At 43.3% G+C, this 21838-nt stretch overlaps 1 protein-coding gene and 1 long non-coding RNA gene across 2 annotated transcripts in view; one reads left to right on the forward strand and one right to left on the reverse strand.

Annotated features, from left to right (window-relative positions):
• Positions 1-1972: 1972 nt before the first annotated feature.
• LOC123593151 lies at positions 1973-10700 on the reverse strand. Its single transcript, XR_006710151.1, has 3 exons — positions 10587-10700; positions 9105-9263; positions 1973-3185 (listed from the first exon to the last, which is right to left on the reverse strand). It is a non-coding gene; the product is annotated as an uncharacterized LOC123593151 (long non-coding RNA).
• A 110-nt stretch (positions 10701-10810) lies between these two features.
• ACO1 (aconitase 1) overlaps positions 10811-21838 on the forward strand; it is a 65296-nt gene continuing 54268 nt past the window's right edge. The window contains exon 1 of the mRNA XM_045468684.1: positions 10811-10956. The gene's annotated coding sequence lies outside the window, so the exon portion shown is untranslated. The remainder of the gene's footprint in view (positions 10957-21838) is intronic.

Below are 21838 nucleotides of genomic sequence, written 5' to 3' on the forward strand. Positions count from 1 at the left end.
CCCCCAGGGGGCTGCCCTGCTTAGGGGCCCCGCAGGCCGGCTGCAGGGGTGCAGAGTGGCAGCCGCTGGTGCCCGCCGAGCCCTCCGCACCTGGCCGGAGGCTTACCTGCGACAGGGAGACCATCCGCACGACCGCTGGTAGCCTTCGAAGCTCTAGGTGGCTGTCAGCTGCCGGTAGGCCCTGGAAGCCAGAGGTTGCACCGCCCAGGAGGACCAAGAGGAAACAGCGGGAAGGTAGGCCCCGCCCTGTGCCGCCAGCCGCCCCGCCCACCGTAATCCGGTCCGGGGCGCAGGGCAGGTAACTCTCACGCTTGAGGAGGGGGCGCTTCTCCTGCATCCAGCATCTCGTCCCCCAGGGCAGCCATGAGCACAGCCTCCCCCTCTCCCCCCACATACATCTTGAGAGCTAAATGTTTTGGGGGTTTTAAAAGGTTGTAAGACAGGAAAATAAGGATGAGAAGGAGTAGTGTATGTGTTCACAAAGACTAAAATATTTGCTATCTAACCCATTATAGAAAAACTGACCAATCCTTTCTGTGCTCTCAGCGGTTTCCGTGAGCACACATGGAAAGGGGGTTATATTGCCCCCTGTTAGATGTTGCTGGGAAAATAAGGACAGCCCCCGTGGATGCAGGAGTGTGGATACTTAGAAAACTATGAAGCAGCCACAAAATCTCAAAGCATGAGCAGGTTCTGGGATTGTCACAAGCAAACAGAAGTGGCATTTGAACGAAAGTCAACCAAAATCTCTGAGGGGGGGAAGGTACAACTGATATAGATTGTATATATATTGGCCAGAAACTTTCTCTTTATGAGTTTCAAAATTATTTGCATAGAATACTTTATGTATTGTATTAAATTATTTTAACATCTATATTTGTAGTTATGTATCTCAATAAGTATTTACACATTTTACCTCATTTGTTAATTTGTCAGAGATTAGTATATTTTATTTATTTTGGTGCAGTTCTCACAAGTAGTAAATTACATATATTAAATAATTCATTAATATTTTATGTTACTAATTTATATTTTCTTTAGTTCTTTTTCCTGATTTCTTTTTTTGTTTTAATAACTACAGAACTGAAGATTTATTTGCCACTATATAGAGCTTTAGTTACATTCAAAATATTTCGGGGGTGGGGGAGAGAGAGACTTGTGATGCTTTTTCAAAAATTATTATTAATGGAGGAGCATCTGGGTGGCTCATTCAGTTAAGTGTCCAACTCTTGATTTGGGCTCAGGTCATGATCTCACAGTTCATGAGCTCGAACTCCACATGGGGCTCTGTTGTGTCAGCACAGAGTCTGCTTGGGAATTCTCTCTCTCTCTCTCTCTCTCTTTCTCTCAAAATAAATAAGTAAACCTTAAAAAAATTATTATTAATGGAGCAATATTTTTTCGAAATAGCTCTTTAGAAGTATAAATAAAACAAATATACTAGACCATAAAACAAAGCAGATTCCAGCAATGATTTTAAAACAGATTATATTACAAATGAAATTCTATAATTGTATATATGTGCTACAGAGTAATTGGAAATGGGAGGCAGATACAGAAGTAACAAGATCAGCCATGAGTTGATCATTGTTGAAGCCAAGTGATGTCTATATGGGGGCTCATTATACTAGTCTCTCTAATTTTGTAAATGACTGACATTATTCATAATTTTAAATATTTAAAATAAAGCTTAAAAAGGGACTACATAGAGAAGTTCCAAATTTCAAGCTTGGCAAAATTTGGGGCAGTTGCAAGACAAGTTTAACAAACTGATTTTTTTTTTTCTCAATGTGAAAACAAAGCTACACAACTAAATTTGTGCCTGGTGATTTCAATCAAACATCAAAGCATCCCCCACTCCCCACAAAACAATATAGATACTGTCAGGGTCTGGGATTTTACTCCTACTTACAAGGTACTAAGATCCTGTTACCATTTTATAAATACTGGAAAAAGACACAAGACTCGTAAATCACAGAAGAGGACTTTATTACTCATGACACAACAAGCGGCATGAGCCTTATCCCAGATCCCATGGGGGTAACATAGAGGGGCCCAGAAGGATATAATACATACAATGAGTTTGTATTGCTAACAAGGAACACACTTGGGAATCTACTGTTTTTATAGTAAGTGGTAAGAAAGCCTGTACTTTGAACCCACATGTACCTATGACCCAGCCTCAACAATTACAAATTTTTAGATGATATGGTTCACCTACACTCTCACTCAATTCTTCACACACACACCCAATAATTTAGAAGCAAACATATGACTTGGTATAACTTCAACCCTCACGGTGTTCACTATAAACACAACCCAGAGAAATGGCATTAGGAAAGAATAGTAAGGAAGGAACTTGAATTCTTGGCATACCTAGCAAAAATGTGCAGGGATGTTCAGGACCTGTGGAAGATTGTTTTCCCCATCAATCCACCTGTTGCCCCTACCTGTCTTAGCTTCTAGCAAACTGTCACAAAAGTATGTCACTCTATTGGCCATTCTGATTACTTTAAGCAACAGAGGCTAGAACTAAATTTCTCACACAAGGCTACTATCATCGGGACTCCAAACAACAAGATGAAATTAACCTCAAGTATTGACCTCAAATATGCCTTCCAGAGTCCTGGACCCAGGTGACTGTCCCAGGGAAGACCAGAGGACTCTATTTCAGACAGTCAGGATGTAGTCTAGCCTAAGGCCCATCCATTATTCATTTCACTAACCTGCTGATCTTTGGTGTCATTGCTAATAATTACAGGAGGCAATAGATGAGCCAAAAAACAACCTCTATCCCTAATGGAGAGAGATTCCTTGGCCCATTTCTAGCCACATACAAGCATATAACCCAAGTAGGCACAGGTCACTCCTAACAGGATTTGTCATTAAACTTGATTTGGATCAACACTGCTACATTAGCTTGGTTAAGTCACACGGGCAGTGTCACTGAATGGTTGTAATTTCCTTTTCTATATGTGGCATATCCCTCTCAAGCATCAGAGAAGCACGTGATTTTGTAACAGAATGAAGTGAGGTTGTGCCAGTCCATGTGTTTGTACCTGTCTACAAGGGCTCCATGTTGAGAGCTGCTATTGACGCACAGGCACAGCAGTATCATTTATGACCAGCCACATCCACAACCTGTCAACTGCATCTGCTGTTTGACTTGAGTGATGGTGTTCGATCTAGGCGACAAAGAGAATATTTATGGCCTCCTCCCTTGTATATCTGTAGTCTCAGATGTTCCTACCACAGGTGCCAGGGTCGTTTAATCCATCAGTCTATAGTCTTCCAAGGGGTGGACCAGATAACAGACCAGGCCGCTAAATCATGGCTACTGTCCCAAGAGTCAGTAAAAAATATGTTTCATCATAGGGAATATTGGCCAGAGTTATGAAAATGGCCTTGAGTTCTATGCAGTGAGTGAATAACAATGCCAATTTTCAGTATGGCATATACGGAGCAGCAGTTGAACAGCTCCAGCCTCCCCTCTCCCCTAACAGGTTTGAACTTGGCCAGACTATCAGTGAACCAGGCCCCAGCATTAAGGTGCACCTCTGTGAACTAAGGACACCATTGAGCCAGGGGCTTTACTTCAGGTGGTATCATGTGAGTACAGTTTCCCCAAAGCAACAGCTACCACTTTTTCATATAGACTGAGATGCTGCTAGGGCCAGGCTACTTGGTCCTTAAATACCCAATTTCCAAGTGAGGAAAAACTTTCCAATTTGACAAGTGAGATATATTGGGCCTTTTCCTTATTGGTTGTCAAGCCTGAGTTAACCCACCCAAAATGGGGACCTCAGGCTGCAGAGTCACAGGTCTTTATAGGTCTTTTTTTTTTCTTTTTTTTTAATATAATTTATTGTCAAATTGGCTTACATACAACACCCAGTGCTCATTCAGTTTCTCAAGATCCACATATGAGTGAAAACATATGACATCTGTCCGTCTCTGACTTATTTCACTCAGCATAATACCTTCCAGTTCCTTCCACATTGCTGCAAACAGCAGGATTTCATTCTTTCTCGTTGCCAAGTAGTATTCCACTGTATATATAAACCACAATTTCTTTATCCATTCATCAGCTGATGGACATTTAGGCTCTTTCCATAATTTGGCTATTGTTGAAAGAGCTTCTATAAACACTGGGGTACACATGCCCTTATGTATCAGCACTCCTGTATCCCTCGGGTAAATTCCCAGCAGTGCTATTGCTGGGTCGTAGGTAGTTCTGTTTTTAATTTTTTGAGGACCCTCCACACTTTTTTCCAGAGCAGCTACACCAGTTTGCATTCCCACCAACAGTGCAGGAGGGTTCCTGTTTCTTTTTCAACAAGAGCTTGGCAACAGGTCAACAGCTGCATCTACTTCCCAAACCCCAGCTTTTTTAAAAGAGGTGCACTTGATGCCTGGGTCGGCAGGTGGCGATGTTGTACTAGGGAATTGCCTTTCTGACTGTGCAATAGCGGTCTAAAGCTGTGAATTCCTTTTCTTCTCAGATTTTATATTCTTTTTGCTAGACCGCCAGTAAGAAGACAGAGATTACCTCTCTACCACAGTCTTCGAATAGAAGAATCCCTTCTGGACTTCATAAGTATTCACAATGCAAGCACGTACAACATAAATATCAGTTATACGTTCGGCAATGAAAGACAGTAGTACATTGAATCAGCCCAAAAAGCCCGCCCTACCAGGTCACTTTAATTTTCCTTCTTCACAGAAAAAGTTGCCCAAACCCCATCAGTTGATTTTTGGATGCTCCCCCCACCCCCAGCCCCCAGCAAGGATCCCAATATTGGCAGTACTAACGTTTTGGGTAGGATCATTGTTTGGGGAATGCATCCCGTGCACTGTAGGATATTTACGGCATCCCTGCTCTTATCCACTAAATGCCAGTAGAACACACCCTCCCTCTTTTAGTCGTGACAATCAAAGATATCTCTAGACATTGTCAAATGTCTTAGGGTCGGAAGGGGGGACTAAATCACCCTGGCTGAGGACCACTACACTACGGGAACATGGACCAATGGATTAAGAAGCCTAATAGGCATATAAAGGGAAGTCCAGAAGGTAAGGGGATGCAGATGGGAGAGGAGGAAGTCAGGCTTTGGAGGATGGCTTTTTTTTTTTTAAATCCTTGGTCTCCTCAAGACAGGCTTGGTACCAGTTTCCTTGCGCATATTATGCAGCTTCCTCCACAGTCCTCAGTGCCCTCAGCTACCCTTGCATCTAGCACCCCAACCCCCTCCACTAACTGAGCAGAATTGTAACCTGGGCAATTATGCACAACAGAGCTAAAAATTTTTGAGCTTCCCCCTTCTTGAAGTTCCCCAAGCATACTCAGCTTTTTCCTGAAAGCAGCCGAAGTTGGGAAATGGGGGAGGGGAAGGGTCAGGAGGTGCAGAGGGACAGAGCAATTCCTTGTCCATAAACAAGACCTTGCATCAACTTCCAGTTTCAAGCCCACAGCTTGGGCTCATCCAAATCAACACTTGTTTTTGATCCACTTAAGTTTCTATCTCCATATTGTTGACAGCATTTATTGAAACTTTGGGGATTCCTTGACTCAGCAGCTACAGCCACTTTAGGCCACCCCACTGTCATATAACATCCCTTTCTCATTCTACTCTCGAGGAGAGTGAGCACAACCAAAACATCGTTTGGGTAAATTGTTTCAAGGCTGTTTCTTATCACTTAGCTTCTAAATATATATTAACAGGACGGCAGTGGAGGACACTTCCTGTGCCCCTTGATCACCACTTGGGTAAAAGCATTTGGTACTAGATCCTGGAAGTCCTCTCTTGCCCACTAACATAACCCATAGGGTCTTCCAGAAAGGATTGTCTCTGCCAGCATCCCATCACGTCACCAAAAGTGCCAGCAACTAAGATTTTACTGTACACAAGCTAATAAATAAGCTTCTTACTGTTTCATGGATGTTGGCAGAAGACACAAGATTCTTGGGTCAGAGATAAAGTATTTTATTACTCATACACAGCAAGTAGCATGAAAATAATGTCACATGGGTTCCCTGTGGGGACAACAGGTAGAGGGCCCAGGTGGATGCTATGCATACAGTGAGTCTGCTTTGTAGCTTAGGAAAAATGAGTTTGGGGAACGCACTGCTTTTACAGTGACTATAAGACGGGTCAAAAAGAAATACCCCAAATGAAGGACAAAATGACTAATGGGTGGAAAAGAATGAAGAGAGCACAAGGGCATAGGGGCCGTAGTAAGATTTTTAAATAGTAGTTAATCTAACCCATGAAAGCAGTCTCCTCATAAACTGGAAACAGAAATGAGCCCAACTAGTGACAAATTTGCTGTTTTTCTAACTCTCATTTGTTGATGTTACCAAACCATTTTCTTGGAAAAAAAAAAAAAAATCAAGTCAGGAGCAGAGCAGCCTCAGAACAATGACATTACTGCCCCCAACTTCCAATATTTCCTTCCCCCAGGATGAGGAGCATCTTTACCGATGTGTACCTAAACTACAGGGCTGCATCAGGGGTTTTTTATACTATGATTAGGGAGAAGAGGCCCTGAAAATAAGTGAATAAGGAATTCTAGACGGTGATAGACCAAAGTTCTCTCCTAGAACACTGATGTTCCTCTTCTTTTCTGCAGAGAATAAATGATTTATAGCCTCAGAATATCCCATGATTTCACTTAAATAAAATTCTACATCATTGCATCGAGGTTAAAAGCACCAGCTCTGGAGTTATATCACCCTTAGTTCAAACCCCAGCATCACCATTTGCCAGTTGAAGTGTTAGAATCATCCTGAATCTCACTTTCCTTATCTGTGGAATGGTAAGAATGTCACCAGCCTCAAAGGGTTGTTGTGAAGATTCAATGGGACATTTGATCACATTTGGCTTTTATCACTATTTAGGTTGGGGGGGGTGGCAGTGTTAACTGTAAAACAGATGGCCAGCGGGTCTGGGGAAAGCAGCTCAAGGATTCAGGCACTTGGGCGGTAAGAAAAGAAGCACAAACATTAAGTACAGGAGAGGCGTGGAAGGGGGTACCAGTTGGATACTTGGGAGGGAGGGTGAAGATGAAGTTAAGCACTGACTTTCCTTATTATCAATATATAGCATTTTTTAAAGGAACAGAAAACATTTATTTCAAACTTCCTCTAGTATGAGGAAGACACATTCAGCAATGAACGTAGGTATTCTAGAGTCCCCTCAAGCATTTCAGGAAGGACCACCTTATGCTTCACTCATTGCCAGATGTTTCCCCTCTGTACCGTGCTAGAGGACACTGAACAGAGTGTAATGGAGGAGGGGGCAGAAAGAAAGTGACAGTAAGAAAGAGTCAAGAAACTCATACTGAGCACCTGCCATGTGCCAGGCTCCAGGTTAGGGGTGATGAACAAAGTGACATGGTCTCGCCCTATGGAGCATGTATCTCCAGGTAGCAGCTCCCTGGTGCCAATCTGTGGGCCTGCTAGAGCTGAATCACCTGTAGAATTTAAATTCCTCAGACTCTGAGCACAGATCCTACCCCTCACCTAATTAATCAGACATTCTAGGAGGTGGGGGACACCAGAGGCAGTATTCTTAATAGGTGCTCTCTGTGATTCCAAGAAACACTCAGTTTGGAACCACCACTAGTGTTTCTCAAAAGGTGGTCAGACTGTCAAACTCAGTCTCTCCAGGAGAACAGCATATGAATGTGCTCTCAGACCGCCTTTCTCTGACACCATTTCTTTTTTCTTAAATAATATGCGTGCAAGGGGCACCTGGGTGGCTCAGTCGGTTGAGCATCTGACTTCGGCTCAGGTCATGATCTCTCAGTTCATGAGTTCAAGCCCCACGTTGGGCTCTGTGCTGACAGCTCAGCTGGAGTCTGCTTCGGATTCTGTGTCTCCCTCTCTTTGCCCCTTCCCTGCTCACGCTCTGTCTGTCTCTCAAAAAATGAATAAACGTTAAAAAAATTTTTTTAAATAATATGTGAGTGCATTATAAATTGGAAAGCGTGATACAAAGTTAATTGGGTACAGTTTTTAGGACCTTTCTATACCAAGGAAGTCCAGTTTATACAAGTAACTGAAGTCAGTGTGAACTACAATAAGGCATTCCTCGGAGCATAACAGGTCTCTGACCACATCTTCATGGTTCTACTTATAGTAGCAGAAACTTCTGGCAGTGAGGCTACTACAATAGTGCAGTCACCTCAACTGAAGGTCCTTCTGCCACTGGCCCCTGGAGTGATCTGCGGTGCCTGAGCAGCTCCACAGCTGGCTGGCTGGCTTCCTCTCACAAGGTCCATGAGGTTTATACATTCCTCTAGACCTCTCGCAGAGTCTTTTGTACCATGGCAGAAATGTTTATCAGGTGGGCCCTGTATAAGCATAGTAATATGGTTCTAAAGCCCTTAAATGGTTAGCTTTTGCAACACACCATAAGACCCAAATTCAAGATGTGAGATTCAGAGTGAGGAAGAAACTGGATGGGAAGGAGGGGATAGACTGATGGTTAGACAAGATGACGAATTCTCATTTTAGATGTGAAGAATGGCAGGTGTCTTTGGAATATCCAGGTGGTGAGACTCCACAAGTGGTTGGAAATAAAACATGTGGAGACCTGAAGAGAGTTAAGAACAGTGACAGAGACCTAGCAGGCTTCAGCTACAGGTGACAGGGAGTCTGCACAGAGAAAATAAATGAATAAAAGCTCATCAGCATATGGAATCACATGTAAAGGGAGAGGAGAAAAAGTATAGTGAAAGAGCCTAAGAAAGAGAGATCAAAGACAGAGAGGTGATGAAAGCAGAGGGCTCTAAAGCCAAAAGGAGGTTAAAATTTCAAGGAAAGACTAGTCACCAGTGTCAAGTAACACAGAGCAGTCAGTGAGGACAAGAACAGAGGGCAGGCCAGTGGATTTGCAATCTGCATGTCACTGGTGACTTTCTAGAGGGGAACAAAGCCGAGTGATGTGGGTACTACAGGTTTCTCATGCTTTCTGAAAGTAGAGTGTTCCTATGAAACCAAAATGGCAGAAAGCAAAGAAGCAATTACCATTAATTTCTGTGGAAAAGTTTTTCAGCATTCCCAGACCCAAAATACAGCTTCTCTTAGGCTTTTCCAATACCTTAGGACACATCTTACTAATAGATGCACCAAATAAATCCAGATACAAGCACAGATGCTCACAGACACAGTCCAAAGCTACGGCGGCTTGATGCTGAGGTGCTGAGCGTAGTTCGCAGGGAAGGAGCTTGATGGGGCCCCTCTCATCTGGAACAGCTTGCTGCAAAACAAACACTGAATGTTATTTTCACTTTTCATCTTTTTTGTAACAGCAAAAATCCTCTTCAGATTTCTTTCAGTTAGCAAAAACAGGTACTAAGGTAGGTCTTTCATAAAATCAAAGTGGCAGAACACCAACTCTTAAATGTATTTCCTTCATGGTTTTGACCAGTGTTTATTAATAAATTCCAGTTCCCTTTAGAGTTTTGATTTCATTATTTTCTGCCAAGGATTATCAGTTATTGTGTTATATGCCTGTTATCATTGAACATTATCACCTAACTTCCAAAGGAATTCTATTATTATTATTTTTCAGAGTTTGTGGTGAACCTCTGGCATGGGATAGACACTCAAGGAAAATTTGTACAAAGAACATGCAAAGGAAGAATGAATGAATTTAGAAAGTGTGTGGGAAGGCTTTTCCCATATTGGAAATATAGTAAATATCTCATTTTTCAAAGTTAAATACAACCCTTTATATTTAAAAACTAGATATAATTAGGGATAGCTTGTACCCTAGAATAGTATAATGAGAAAAGTATGGACCTGGGAAACAGACAGGCATGAGGACTGAATCCCAGCTATAGCATTTCATATCTGCAAAATGGGGTAATATTTTTCACTTCACAGGACAGATGGCAGAGTTGATTAAGATATTGAAAGATCCAATCATACGGCCCTACACAGAGGAACAGAATGGCAACTAACCGGTACCAATGGGAATTAGTATTAGCTATTAGCTATTCATCTTATAAGCTGTTTATTCAGATACTCAAGATAGAAAACTACAGTAGTTTTCCATATAAATCGGCAGGAAAACCTCACCACCTTGGATCTAGAAAGATTGAATCACTTCTTTCTAGTCAGCTTTGCTAGAGAGGGTGCAACTCGAATCACCCAACAAAAGCAGGTCTGGTGAAGAAGGTCCATCCAGCGTCAACTCTCGGCCATTTCTCTCATTTCTAACCGGTAAACAGCCTGCATTATAAATCGTTGTCACACGTTAAAAAAAATTTTTTTTACACCAGAAACTGCATTCATAACCATGGAAACGTCGAAGTCCTATTATATTTCAGCATGGTTCCGAGGCCCACTTGGCACGCTTTGCAAGGAATTAAGGCGGGAGTAGAGGTCGGGGGTGGGCACAAGGGGGTGAGAGGGGCGTGGCGGTGGGGACAGGGGCCAAGTGACCACACGTACTGGAGCAGCTGAAGAACGAAAACTCTCCCTTTATGGCCAAATCATTTTTTAAAGCAAAAAAGAAAAACAACTACATTTCTTCCCCACCCCTTCCTGGCGCGAGCCGGACAGTCACACCCTATACCTCAAAGCGAGCGAAAGTCACTCTGCTCCCAGGACGGGGCCCGCCGAAGTGGTACGGGCCCGAGCACGCGTCCGCCCGCTTCCTGCGGCTGGGCCCTTAGCCTCCGCCCCCTCCCGCCAGGGGCGAAGTCTCTCCAGCCGGGCGGGGCGGGGCAGCCGGGAGAGACTCCGCCCCACCTCTCGGGCCGCTACCCCGCCGCGCCCGGGCCCCGCGCCCCCCGCCCCGCCCCTGCTCCGCCCATCAGCGGGTGGCCCCGGGGGACGCAGGGGGAGGGGCGCGGAGGCGGCTGCCCCTAGATCCACGCAGCGCTCGGGAGCGTGCCCCGCACTTGACGCCTGCCCACGCTCAGATCCCATTCGTGCACTTAGCGGTGAGTACCGGCCCGGAGGGACGGATGTCCCGGGGAAGGAGCGCCGGCCCCCCTCTTCCCGGAGGCAGACGGCGCGAGCCTCTGCCGAGGCGCGTGGAGCGGCTACAGGCTGGGTAGAGGCCGGGGAAGGCCCGGGGGAGAATCGGGGACGGACTGGCTCCTGGGGACTGACCTCTCCGCCTTGTCTGCAGCCTGTGCCGCGCGGGGGACAGGGTTCAGGGACTGGAAATGGCTCTCCTCGTCTCTCTGCCTCGGCTGTGCACGCCGCCGGAGAGTCCTCACAGAGGTTGTGCGGGCCTCGCTGGGAGTCCTCATCCAGGCTCTAAGGCCGGCCGAACTGGAGAATCCTCACCCCAAGGAGGGTGTGCGGGCCTCACTGGGGAGTCCTAACCCCAACAAGGGTGTGCGGGGTCTCACCAGAGAGTTCTCACCGCGCCCGGGCTTGCAGGATAGGGAAATCCACAGCTGGCAGATTGGGGAATCCACACCAAGTAATAAGGGGAAAATGGGGTGAGATGGAAGGTTTCGGCACAGAGCCTGCCCTAATGAATTCAGAGATCCAGGAAGGAGAATGGGCTGCCTTTCTTAATTCAGCCAGATATCTGAACGGCACGTCTTTCCTGCAACGTACTTAACATACATAACCCTCCTCACAAGCGTGAGGACGAGGGGTGGGCGGGGGATGGGCAGCCTCTTGGACAGCTGTTCTCAAACTTTTGAGGAGGCTCAAAAACCCCTTTACACTTAAAAACTAGCATACTAAGCTTTCGTTTATGTGGGTTATATCTTTTGATATTTACTATATATATAAAACAGAAAGTTTTACTATATTTAATGATTGATTTTTTTTTAAATAGTGGACCTATTTATATTAACAGAGAATTTTATTTTCTAAAATAGAATGTTACTGATAAGAGTGGCATTGTTTTATAGTTTTGCAGTCTCTTTAATGTCAGGTTTAATAGAAGTCAGCTGGATTCTTATATCCGCTTCTGCACTCAAGTCTGGTGCACTGTCACATCTTGTAGCCTCTGGAAAACTCCACTGTATACTCCTGAACACGTGACAGAGGAAAAGGCCAATTGCCTTTTGGTATTATTATGAAAGTTGTTTTGACCTTGTGGATTCCTAGAGTTCCTGCACCACAGTTTGAGAGCCACTGGTGTAGGAAATGCTTTGGAGGCTTTAATCATTGGTCCTGCTTATTGTTTGGGATGTTTGCTCTAAATGGAAACACATACAGCACCCCATGCATGGACAGTGTTAACCTCTGGTATTTGGGACCAAGCTTAACCTCACTGTGGCAATTTTTAGTAGTATGTCTCCGCATAAGAGATGATGAGTCCCAGTGGCCTCCTGAAAATGCAGCAAGGTTCACAGATGGCTGGTTGTTCCTGTGCCCCAAGAGCTGATCTGTCTGTGCATCCAGATTGCGGCAGTGATGTGGCAAACAGGACCTGTGGGTTCAGCGAAATGCCCATGGGGAGCCCGTGCCAAGTGTGTAGGGGTTTGTGTGAGAGTTACCAAGTGGTCAAAAAGTCATTTCCAGAGAACACTGCCTTCCTTTCCGCCATGTTCACTGCTGTTTTTAGCTGTGTAGCCTTATTGGAATATCATGATAACCCAATCGTGGCATTCGTTCACTTTCCACTTTCAGAGATGTGCCACCTTGAGTGGCCCTTCCTCAGCTCCTACCAGAAAGCAATGTCCTGCATCGTGGTGTGTGGTAGGTGGGATCTCTCACTGGATTTTTCCTTGGCTTTAGGCTCTGTCAGAACAAGTTCTAGGTAGAAATTACATACATATATACATCAAAGGAAGACAGTTCTCTAACTCTGTCCTCCCTTTTGCTCCTCCATCCACAGAGCTTCTCCTGCTCTGATGAAGCAGCTTGGATACTGCAGCTGATAGTTTAGAAATGTTGCAAGCAGGGACGTCTGGGTGGCTCAGTCGGTTAATCGTCCGACTCTTGGTTTCAGCTCAGGTCATGATCTCATGGTTTGTGGGTTCGAACCCCACATTGGGCTCTGCAGACAGCGTGGAGCCTGCTTGGGATTCTCTGTCTCCCTCTTTCCCTGCTTGCTCTCTATCTCAATCTCAAAGAAATAAACTAAAAAAAAAAAAAATGTTGCAAGCATACGAGCATGTTTCATCTCTTGTTGCCCTAGCCACAGATGGGAGAAGGGAATGGGATCTAACCTCTGCATACCTGCCATATTCTTGGAGTAAAGCTCCACTTTGATGGTGGGGTGTCATTCCTTTATCCCTTGAGCACATATTTATGGACTGTCTACTTACCAAGTGCCCAGTTCTATACTGGACACTGGGGAAAATAGCACAAACAGGCAGTCCCTCTCTTTCTGGAATTTACAGTCTGGTAACCTCAGCATCTGCTGGTTAATTGACACAGGCCACTGTCAAGTGTTCGCATGAAACCTGGTCTTGTGTGAAGAACACTACCTCTCCCTGATGTGAGCTTCAAAGCACATGCTGAAGAAGCCTGAGCCCCAAATTGTGAAGATAATGATAAAAACCAACATTTATTACCATGGGCCTGGCAAAGAACTTCCTTTGCTTTCCTTCCTCTACTCTTCCTTTTATGAAGGACATAACTCCCTGTGAAGCAGCCAGACTCTACTGGGGAATGATTTCCAGCCTGGTTCCAGTCCCTGTTCCAACCTTGGGCAAGACACTCTCTCTGGGCCTCAGTGTCTTCATCTTTAAAGTAGGCAGTTGAGGGGCACCTGGGTGGCTCAGTCGATTAAGTGTCCGACTTCAGCTCAGGCACATCATAATCTTACAGTTCGTGGGTTCAAGCCCTGCATCAGGCTCTGTGCTGATAGCTCAGAGTCTGGAGCCTGCTTCAGATTCTGTGTGTGTCTCTCTCTGCCCCTCTGCAACTCTCTCTCTCTCTCTCTCTCAAAAATAAACAAACATTAAAAATTTAAATAAAAAAATAAAGTACGTTTGGGCCACTGATGTCCTGAGGAGCCAGTGGTTTGCTGGAGCTAGTTTGCACTAGCATTTGTGGCCATCTCTTCCCAATTCCGTGTTCAGTGACATCACATTTTTTAGCTTGAGGTAAGCCATTATGGAACTATTGACACCATGGAGATCAGCAAATGGTATAATCCAGGGCTCCCCTGTGGCCGAGAGCAAGTGATTAAACGTTTACCAGCACACCATTGCTACTGTCAGAGCCAGGGCGCTTGTTTGTTTGTACAGTTGACCCTTGAACAACATGGAGGTTAGGGGGACTGACCCCTCCTACGCAGTAGAAAATCCAAGTAAAACTTTTAACTCCCCAAAAACTTAACTATTAATAGCCTAGTGCTGACCAGAAGCCTTACCAATAGCATAAATAATTAATGCATAATTTTGTGTGTTACATTAATTATATGCTGTATTCTTATAATAAAGCTAGAGAAAAAAAAATGTTAAGAAAACCATAAGGAAAATGCATATACTTTACTGAGAACATTTACTTTATTGAGAACAATTTGTAGATAAGTGGACCCATGCAGTTCAAACCCTTGTTGTTCAGGGGTCATCTGTATTTTTTTAAAAAATAAACTCTTCAGCCTGGACAAAGACACTGAATATGGAGTATGTGATTCAATTCCTCTAGAACTTTTGGTAGGGAAAAAACAATCTGTTTTTTACCCTATTCTAGAATGTGAGTCAGCAAACGTTTCTGTAAGGAGGCAGAGTATTTTAGGTTTTGTGGGTTCTACAGTCTCTTACTACTCAGCTCTGCTGTTGTAATGTGAAACAGCTGAAGACAGTATGCAAACAAATGGGCACAGCTGGGTTCCAATAAAACTTTACTCACAAATACGGGTGCTAGGCCATAGTTTTCAGACCCATCTCAGAATGTCAGAACAGGAGCCATGCTTCAAGGAGGTAATTTCATGGAAAAGGACATTCTTTAGGACTATATCCATGAAGAGCAGAGACTTGATACTCTAAGACAGATATAGCTGGAAGTGGCAACTGCAAAGGATTTGGAATCAATCGAGAAAGAATCCATAGTAGGTTGTTTAAAGCCAAGTATGTTCACGTTTTGAGGACACAGCCATGTATGGTGAGTAGGGGAAGGTGTTTTTATTCCCACCTGCCATTCAGAAGCGGTCTCAGTCTAAGCCAGCATGTGAATTTTGGGTGTTGTTAGGCAAAAATCAGTAGTGCATCTAATAGCTATTCTGATTCCAGGGAGAAGGACAAAAGTAATGTTTAAAAAAGGAAGGAAAATCCTCATTATATGTGTTTATATTTTATATACTGTATATATACATTATATATATGTATACCTACATATATGCATATTTGTATGTCTGTATACCTAAGGTATGTGGCTGTGCTATTACTTTTCCATGTATTTTTTAAATGCTAATTTTTGAGAAGGCAAGCATGCATGCATATGTTGGGGGGGGGGTGGGTAGACAGAGATGGGGAGAGAGAATCCCAAGCAGCCTCCCAACAGGCGCCTCCCAAGCAGCACAAAGCCCAACGTGGGGCTCGAACCAACAAACCATGACCTCATGACCTGAGCTGAAGTCGAAAGTTCAACTGACTGAACCACCCAGGGGCCCCTACTTGTCCATGTATTTAAAATAGGTAATGTTTGGAAGTACCTGTAGCTAGTTCTTGGCAGTGAAATGGGGTAGAAGAAAGCTGGGAACTTTTACTTATTACTCTTTGTAATACTATGTGTATGGCTACCCTTCAACATTCATGTATGTATTCATGCCTTTCCAACCTAAAAATAAAACAAAAAAACTAAGATCCCAAAACCTATATTTTTTAAAGGAAAACAGGATTATTTTTCTGGTGACAATGTTACTACCACCCTTTCTCCCCCAATAAAACAAATTATTTTGGGGCACCTGGGTGGCTCAGTTGGTTGAGCCTCCGATTTCAGCTTAGGTCTTGATCTCATGGTTCTTGGGTTAGAGCCCCGCATCAGACTTGCTGCTCTGGGCGCAGAGCCTGCTCCAGATCTTCTGCCCTGCCCCCCCCCCCCCACCCTCACCCTCACTCTCAAAAATAAAATGAAACATTAAAAAAAACTGTTAACATATTATTTTAATTGTCACATCACAATTCTGAACTAGTATATATACTAGTTTTTACATTTAAAACCATGTTACCCACGAATATTTTCCTGTGATCCTGTTTTTATGAGGAGAGAAAGCAGGTGCACGTATATGTGGGCGAACACACCCACGGACAAAGGCAAAGGGTTTGCCAAATGCTGAGTAGTTTTCTCTTGGTGATGGGATACCACTGATTTTTTACTTTTCTTCACTTTGCTTATCAGTATTTTCTAGCAAGTATTAAACAGGTATTAAATTTTAAAAAATTTTTAATGTTTTTTGTTTTTTTGTTTTTTTGAGAGAGAGAACATGAGCATGGAAGGAGCAGAGAGAGAGGGAGACAAAGAATCCAAAGCAGGCTCCACACTCTGAGCTGTCAGCACAGAGCCCGACTCAGGGCTCAAACTTACAAACTGTGAGATCATGACCTGAGCTGAGGTCGGAGGCTTAACCCAGGTGCCCTAAGTATTAAATTTGATATAAGCATTAAAATTGAACAACCGTTACATTTGATATGACCAAAAATAATCACCCAGTTACTTAATACAAAGGGACAACACAGTTGCCTTCATTTTTCTTAGACTGAGTTACTCCTTACTTGCCTAGCAGTAACCCTACACACCTGCTACTCCCTTTCTGCCAGTGAGAAGTAGAGGAACAAGTATGGAGCAAAAGGTGTGGAGAACCAAAAAAGGGTAGCCGATAGACCTTAGTCACATGGTGCCTTGTCTGCTTCCCTGGGGAGCAGCTCCAACCTCAGCCCTTTATTCTCCCTCCAGCTGACCCCGAGGTCAGAAAGTTCATAGGAATCTCACCATCACCTGAAAAGCCATCAGCTGACCATTTCCCTAGGTTGATCGGCTTGCATTTCTTGCTTAGTTGTTTTTCAATGCAACATGTCAAACATAGACCTGGAGAGTATAAATCCCCAGCTTCAACAGTTATGAACATTAACATTTGGCCTATCTTTCCCCCAAATTCACTTCCTTTTTTTCCCTATTCCAGGAGATAGCATCTTATTTTCAACTGCATAAATTAACAAAAAATTAATCTTTGTTGGGTCTTTTTAGTAAAAAGCATGCACTGGTGCTGTAGCAAAAATCTCTACATTCTGCCCTAATGTCAGCCCAACTGAACAACTGTGCAGTCCTTGAACGCTTGCTGTGTTGTCCTGCTTCACTGCTTTTGCATTTGATCTCCTCTCTGCCTAGGAGTCTAAATCAGCCTTTCCTCATTCCTTCTCCCAATTCTCTATAAAGCCTTTCTTGATTCCCCTGGTTATAGCTGTGTCTTTTCTGTGACCTTCCTTATAACCCTTATCATGTTACTGTTACTTGTGTGCTTATCTTAGTCTCCTTGTTAGATAGTACTCGTCTTAAAAAACAGGGAGTGTTTTCCTTATCTCCCTTTCTTCTGTGGTACTTAGCAAAGCTTAATGCAGAGAAGTTGCTCAGAAATACATATGCTAAGTTAATTTGAATTGAGTTCATTAAAGAAAATTTTTTATTATAAAAGAGATGCACCACATTCAAAGGAAAATGTTCAGAGATGGCCTAGGACCGAGAACATTTCATCTCACCTGCAAGGATTTTAAAAGTTTAAAGAATTGTGATGAAAAGAATCTTCCATTTGAACCAGTATGAAAAGGCAACTTTTTATGAGGAAAATAATTTTTCTTTGTAATCTGTTGTCATTTTTTTTCACATATATATCTGGAGGCTGTAGCTCTTCTCTGATTTTATTTTATTAATGTTTGTTTATTTTTGAGAGAGAGCATGTATGACTGGGGGAGGGGCAGAGAGATAGGGACAGAGGATCCAAAGTGGGCTCTGTGCTTAAAACAGATGCGGGGCTTGATGTCACAAACCATGAAATCATGACCTGAGCAGAAGTCCGACGTTCAACTGAGCCACCCAGGAGCCCCTTTTCTCTGATTTTAGAATGCTTTTTTACCCCACTAATTAAGAGTGAGACTGATTATGTTTTAGAATATCCATTGTGTTTTAAGATACAGATTTAAGGAGCCCACAGGTGGCTTAGCTGATTTGGCTCAGGTCATGATCTCATGGCTCACCTTGTGAGTTTGAGCTCAGAGCCTGATCTGTCTCCATCTTTCTCTGTCCCTCTCCCTCTTGGGTTCTCTCTCTCTCTCTCTCTCTCTCTCTCTCAAAATATAATAAACATTAAAAAAAGAAGATGTAGATCTAAACCTTCAGTAAAAGAAGTGGGCTACTTTTAGGATCCACGTGCCCCGTGAAGTAAGTTGATAGCAATCTCATGAATAATGGTGGCTCACAGGTATAGAGTTCCAATGTACACTGTGCTTTCACCTACTCCCTTGTTTTATTATCACAGCAGCCCTCGTGAGCTGGGCACAGCAGTGCAGGGCAGGTATTATTACCTTAAATCTGCAAAGAAGTAAACTCCGGTTTAGGGAGATGGAGTGAATCTTGCCTGTGGTAAAAAGTGGCGACTCTGATTTTAAATGTGTATTGGAAACCATAGGACTTTGGGATTGGGTGCTGCAAACATGCAAAAGTAAGAAACTGTCTTTTTCAGTACTATATGTCTTTGGGGGACAGACCAAGTTTTGGAGGTTAAGTATGGATCCCTTAATGCCGTAGAACCACCAGAGTGATCTCATACTTTCGGAACCAATCATTTCTCAGATTCCTCTTCTGCCTTAGTCGTTTGTTGTAAAAGTCAATCCACCTTCTATTGAATTAGCGCGGCTGTTGTGCGTGAATGCTGGTGTGGTTTTCATTCCCTTTTCTTGACTTGAAGAGAGCTCTGGACAAGCCCATATTTGGATAGTGTGACTTGCCTGGGCTGTTGCTCAAATAAACGTGTGTGGAGGACTTACTCCTTATCCTCATCATCCTTTTACAACCATTATTGTAAAATTACAAAGCACAGTACACACTGTAGCGTAGTTCATGAAGAAGGGGTGCCAGTCTAAGATTGTCCTCCTACACGATCAAGGAAAAACAAGAGGTGACTACATCATTGCTGACGGTCTGTTATATGCAAGAGCTGTGCTAGAACAATCATGCTAAAAGTACAGTTCTGTACTCGTGGTGGCATAAAGACCAGCCGCGGGTTTGGTTTTAAGGGTGGTATGTTTCATAAAACCCCTTATTTGCTCAGTTAAGAATCAGTTGCGTTTTAAATGCTGGTTTGGCTGTGTTACTCACATCAATGCATCCTTTCAAAGTTACCTATCATGCAGATTTTGCCAAAATCAAGGATATTTTAGGGGAAATAGAGGTTGACTATCTAGTCTTAACATATGTACCTTCGAGTGTGAAATTTGTTTTAATACGAGGTTACATTTTTTAAATCCAATTGGTTAATTTGGGTTTTTGTATGAGGAGTGACTGTAAGTTCTATCACCTATGCTGCCTACTGGGAGGAGGCACGGAGCTAGAATCAGCCCTGGGATCACAGGGCCTGAGTTGAACTCCCAGCTTGGCCACTGATCAAGCCACAAGGCCTCGGCAGGTTACTTAACCCCTCCAACCCTCAACCTTCCCAACTGTAAAATGGGATGGTGATGCCTTTCTCACAGGGTTGCTGATGGACCACATTAGACAACATGGCTGAGGTGCCTGGTACCCCACAGGCACTCTGCACATGTCACTGGGCTGTAATGCTCATGGATTGATGTAGCGTTCATGGCATAATGCCTACACATTGCTACCGTTCTTCTGAACTCTTGTCCCAGCCCCGAGCTCCTGAGCTCCAGATCCACCTATGCAACTGCTTGCTGGATGTCTTCATCCCAAGGTCTGTAGCCAAAACCAGCATCTTGGCTCCAGTCTTGGTCATTGGCTGTGCCATTTTGTCCAAATGAGGCACATAGGAGCTATCCTAGACCCCTTCTTCGTTTCTCACCCTCAGTCCATTCTGTTTTTTTTTTTTTTTTGAAATGGTAGAACAGTCTTTATTTGTAGATGCCATGCTAATCTCAGTTGAAAATCATACAGAATCCACACAAACTATCAGAACTAATGAGGATAGCAAAATTTCAGGATAAAGGCCAAATAAAAATAATTCAGTTGTATTTCTGTATGCTAACGACAAACAACCAGAAATTGAAAAATATTTATTTATTTTTTGTGTTTTTAAATATTTATTTTGAGAGAGAGAGTACACGTGAGCATGAGTGGGGGCAGAGCAGAGAGAGAGAATCTCAAGCACGTTCCAGGCATCATGACCGGAGTCAAAACCCAGGTGCCCCTTAAGTTGTGTTTTTTTTTTTTCCTTTTTTTAAAATTTTTTAATGTTTTTTTTTGAAACCATTTTATTTAATTTATTTTTTAAATTTACATCCAAGTTAGCATATAGTGCAACAGTGATTTCAGGAGTAGATTCCTTAGTGCCCCTTACCCATTTAGCCCATCCCCCCTTCCACAGCCCCTCCAATAACCTTCTGTTTGTTTCCATGTTTAAGAGTCTTTTATGTTCTTTCCCCCTCCCCATTTTTATATTATTTTTGCTTTCCTTCTGTTCATCTGTTTTGTATCTTAAAGTCCTCGTATGAGTGAAGTCATGTATTTGTCTTTCTCTGACTAATTTCGCTTAGCATAATACCTTCTAGTTCCATCCACGTAGTTGTAAATGGCAAGATTTCATTCTTGTTGATTGCTGAGTAATACTCCATTGTATATGTATACCACATCTTTATCCATTCATCCATTGATGGACATTTGGGCTCTTTCCACACTTTGGCTATTGTCGATAGTGCTGCTATAAACATTGGGGTGCATGTGCCCCTTCAAAACAGCACACCTGTATCCCTTGGATAAATGCCGAGGAGTGCAATTGCTGGGTCGTAGGGTAGTTCTATTTTTAGTTTTTGAGGAACCTCCATGCTGTTTTCAAGAGTGGCTGCACCAGTTTGCATTCCCGCCAGCAGTGCAAAAGAGAGCCTCTTTCTCTGCATCCTCACCAACATCTCTTGTTGCCTGAGTTGTTAATGTTAGCCATTCTGACAGGTGTGAGGTATCTCATTGTGGTTTTGATTTGTATTTCCCTGATGATGAGTGATGTTGAGCGTTTTTTCATGTGTCATTTGGCCATCTGGATGTCTTCTTTGGAGAAGTGCCTATTCATGTCTTTTGCCCATTTCTTCACTGGAGTATTTGTTTTTTGGGTGTTGAGTTTGGTAAGTTCTTTATAGATTTTGGATACTAACCCTTTATCTGACATGTTGTTTGCAAATATCTTCTCCCATTCCATTGGTTGCCTTTTAGTTTTGCTGATTATTTCCTTCACCGTGCAGAAGCATTTTATTTTGATGAGGTCCCCATAGTTCATTTTTGCTTTTGTTTCCCTTGCCTCTGGAGACATGTTAAGAAGTTGCTGCAGCCAGGGTCACAGAGGTTTTTGCCTGCTTTCTCCTTGAGGATTTTGATGGCTTCCTGTCTTACGTTTAGGTTTTTCATCCATTTTAAGTTTATTTTTGTGTATGGTGTAAGAAAGTGGTCCAGGTTCATTTTTCGGCATGTCACTGTCCAGTTTTCCCAGCACCATTTGCTGAAGAGACTGTGTTTATTCCATTGGATATTCTTTCCTGCTTTGTCAAAGATTAGTTGGCCATACGTTTGTGGGCCCATTTCTGGGTTCTCTATTCTGTTCCATTGACCTAAGTGTCTGTTTTTGTGCCAGTACCATACTGTCTTCATGGTAACAGCTTTGTAATACAGTTTGAATTCCCTCCATTCTGCTTTCTTAATTCTCACTGAGATATATTGCCTCTGACCTCTCTTTCTGACTATAACCTG

The sequence above is a fragment of the Leopardus geoffroyi genome, chromosome D4 (genome assembly GCF_018350155.1).
Source record: "Leopardus geoffroyi isolate Oge1 chromosome D4, O.geoffroyi_Oge1_pat1.0, whole genome shotgun sequence".
Classification (NCBI taxonomy): domain Eukaryota; kingdom Metazoa; phylum Chordata; class Mammalia; order Carnivora; family Felidae; genus Leopardus; species Leopardus geoffroyi.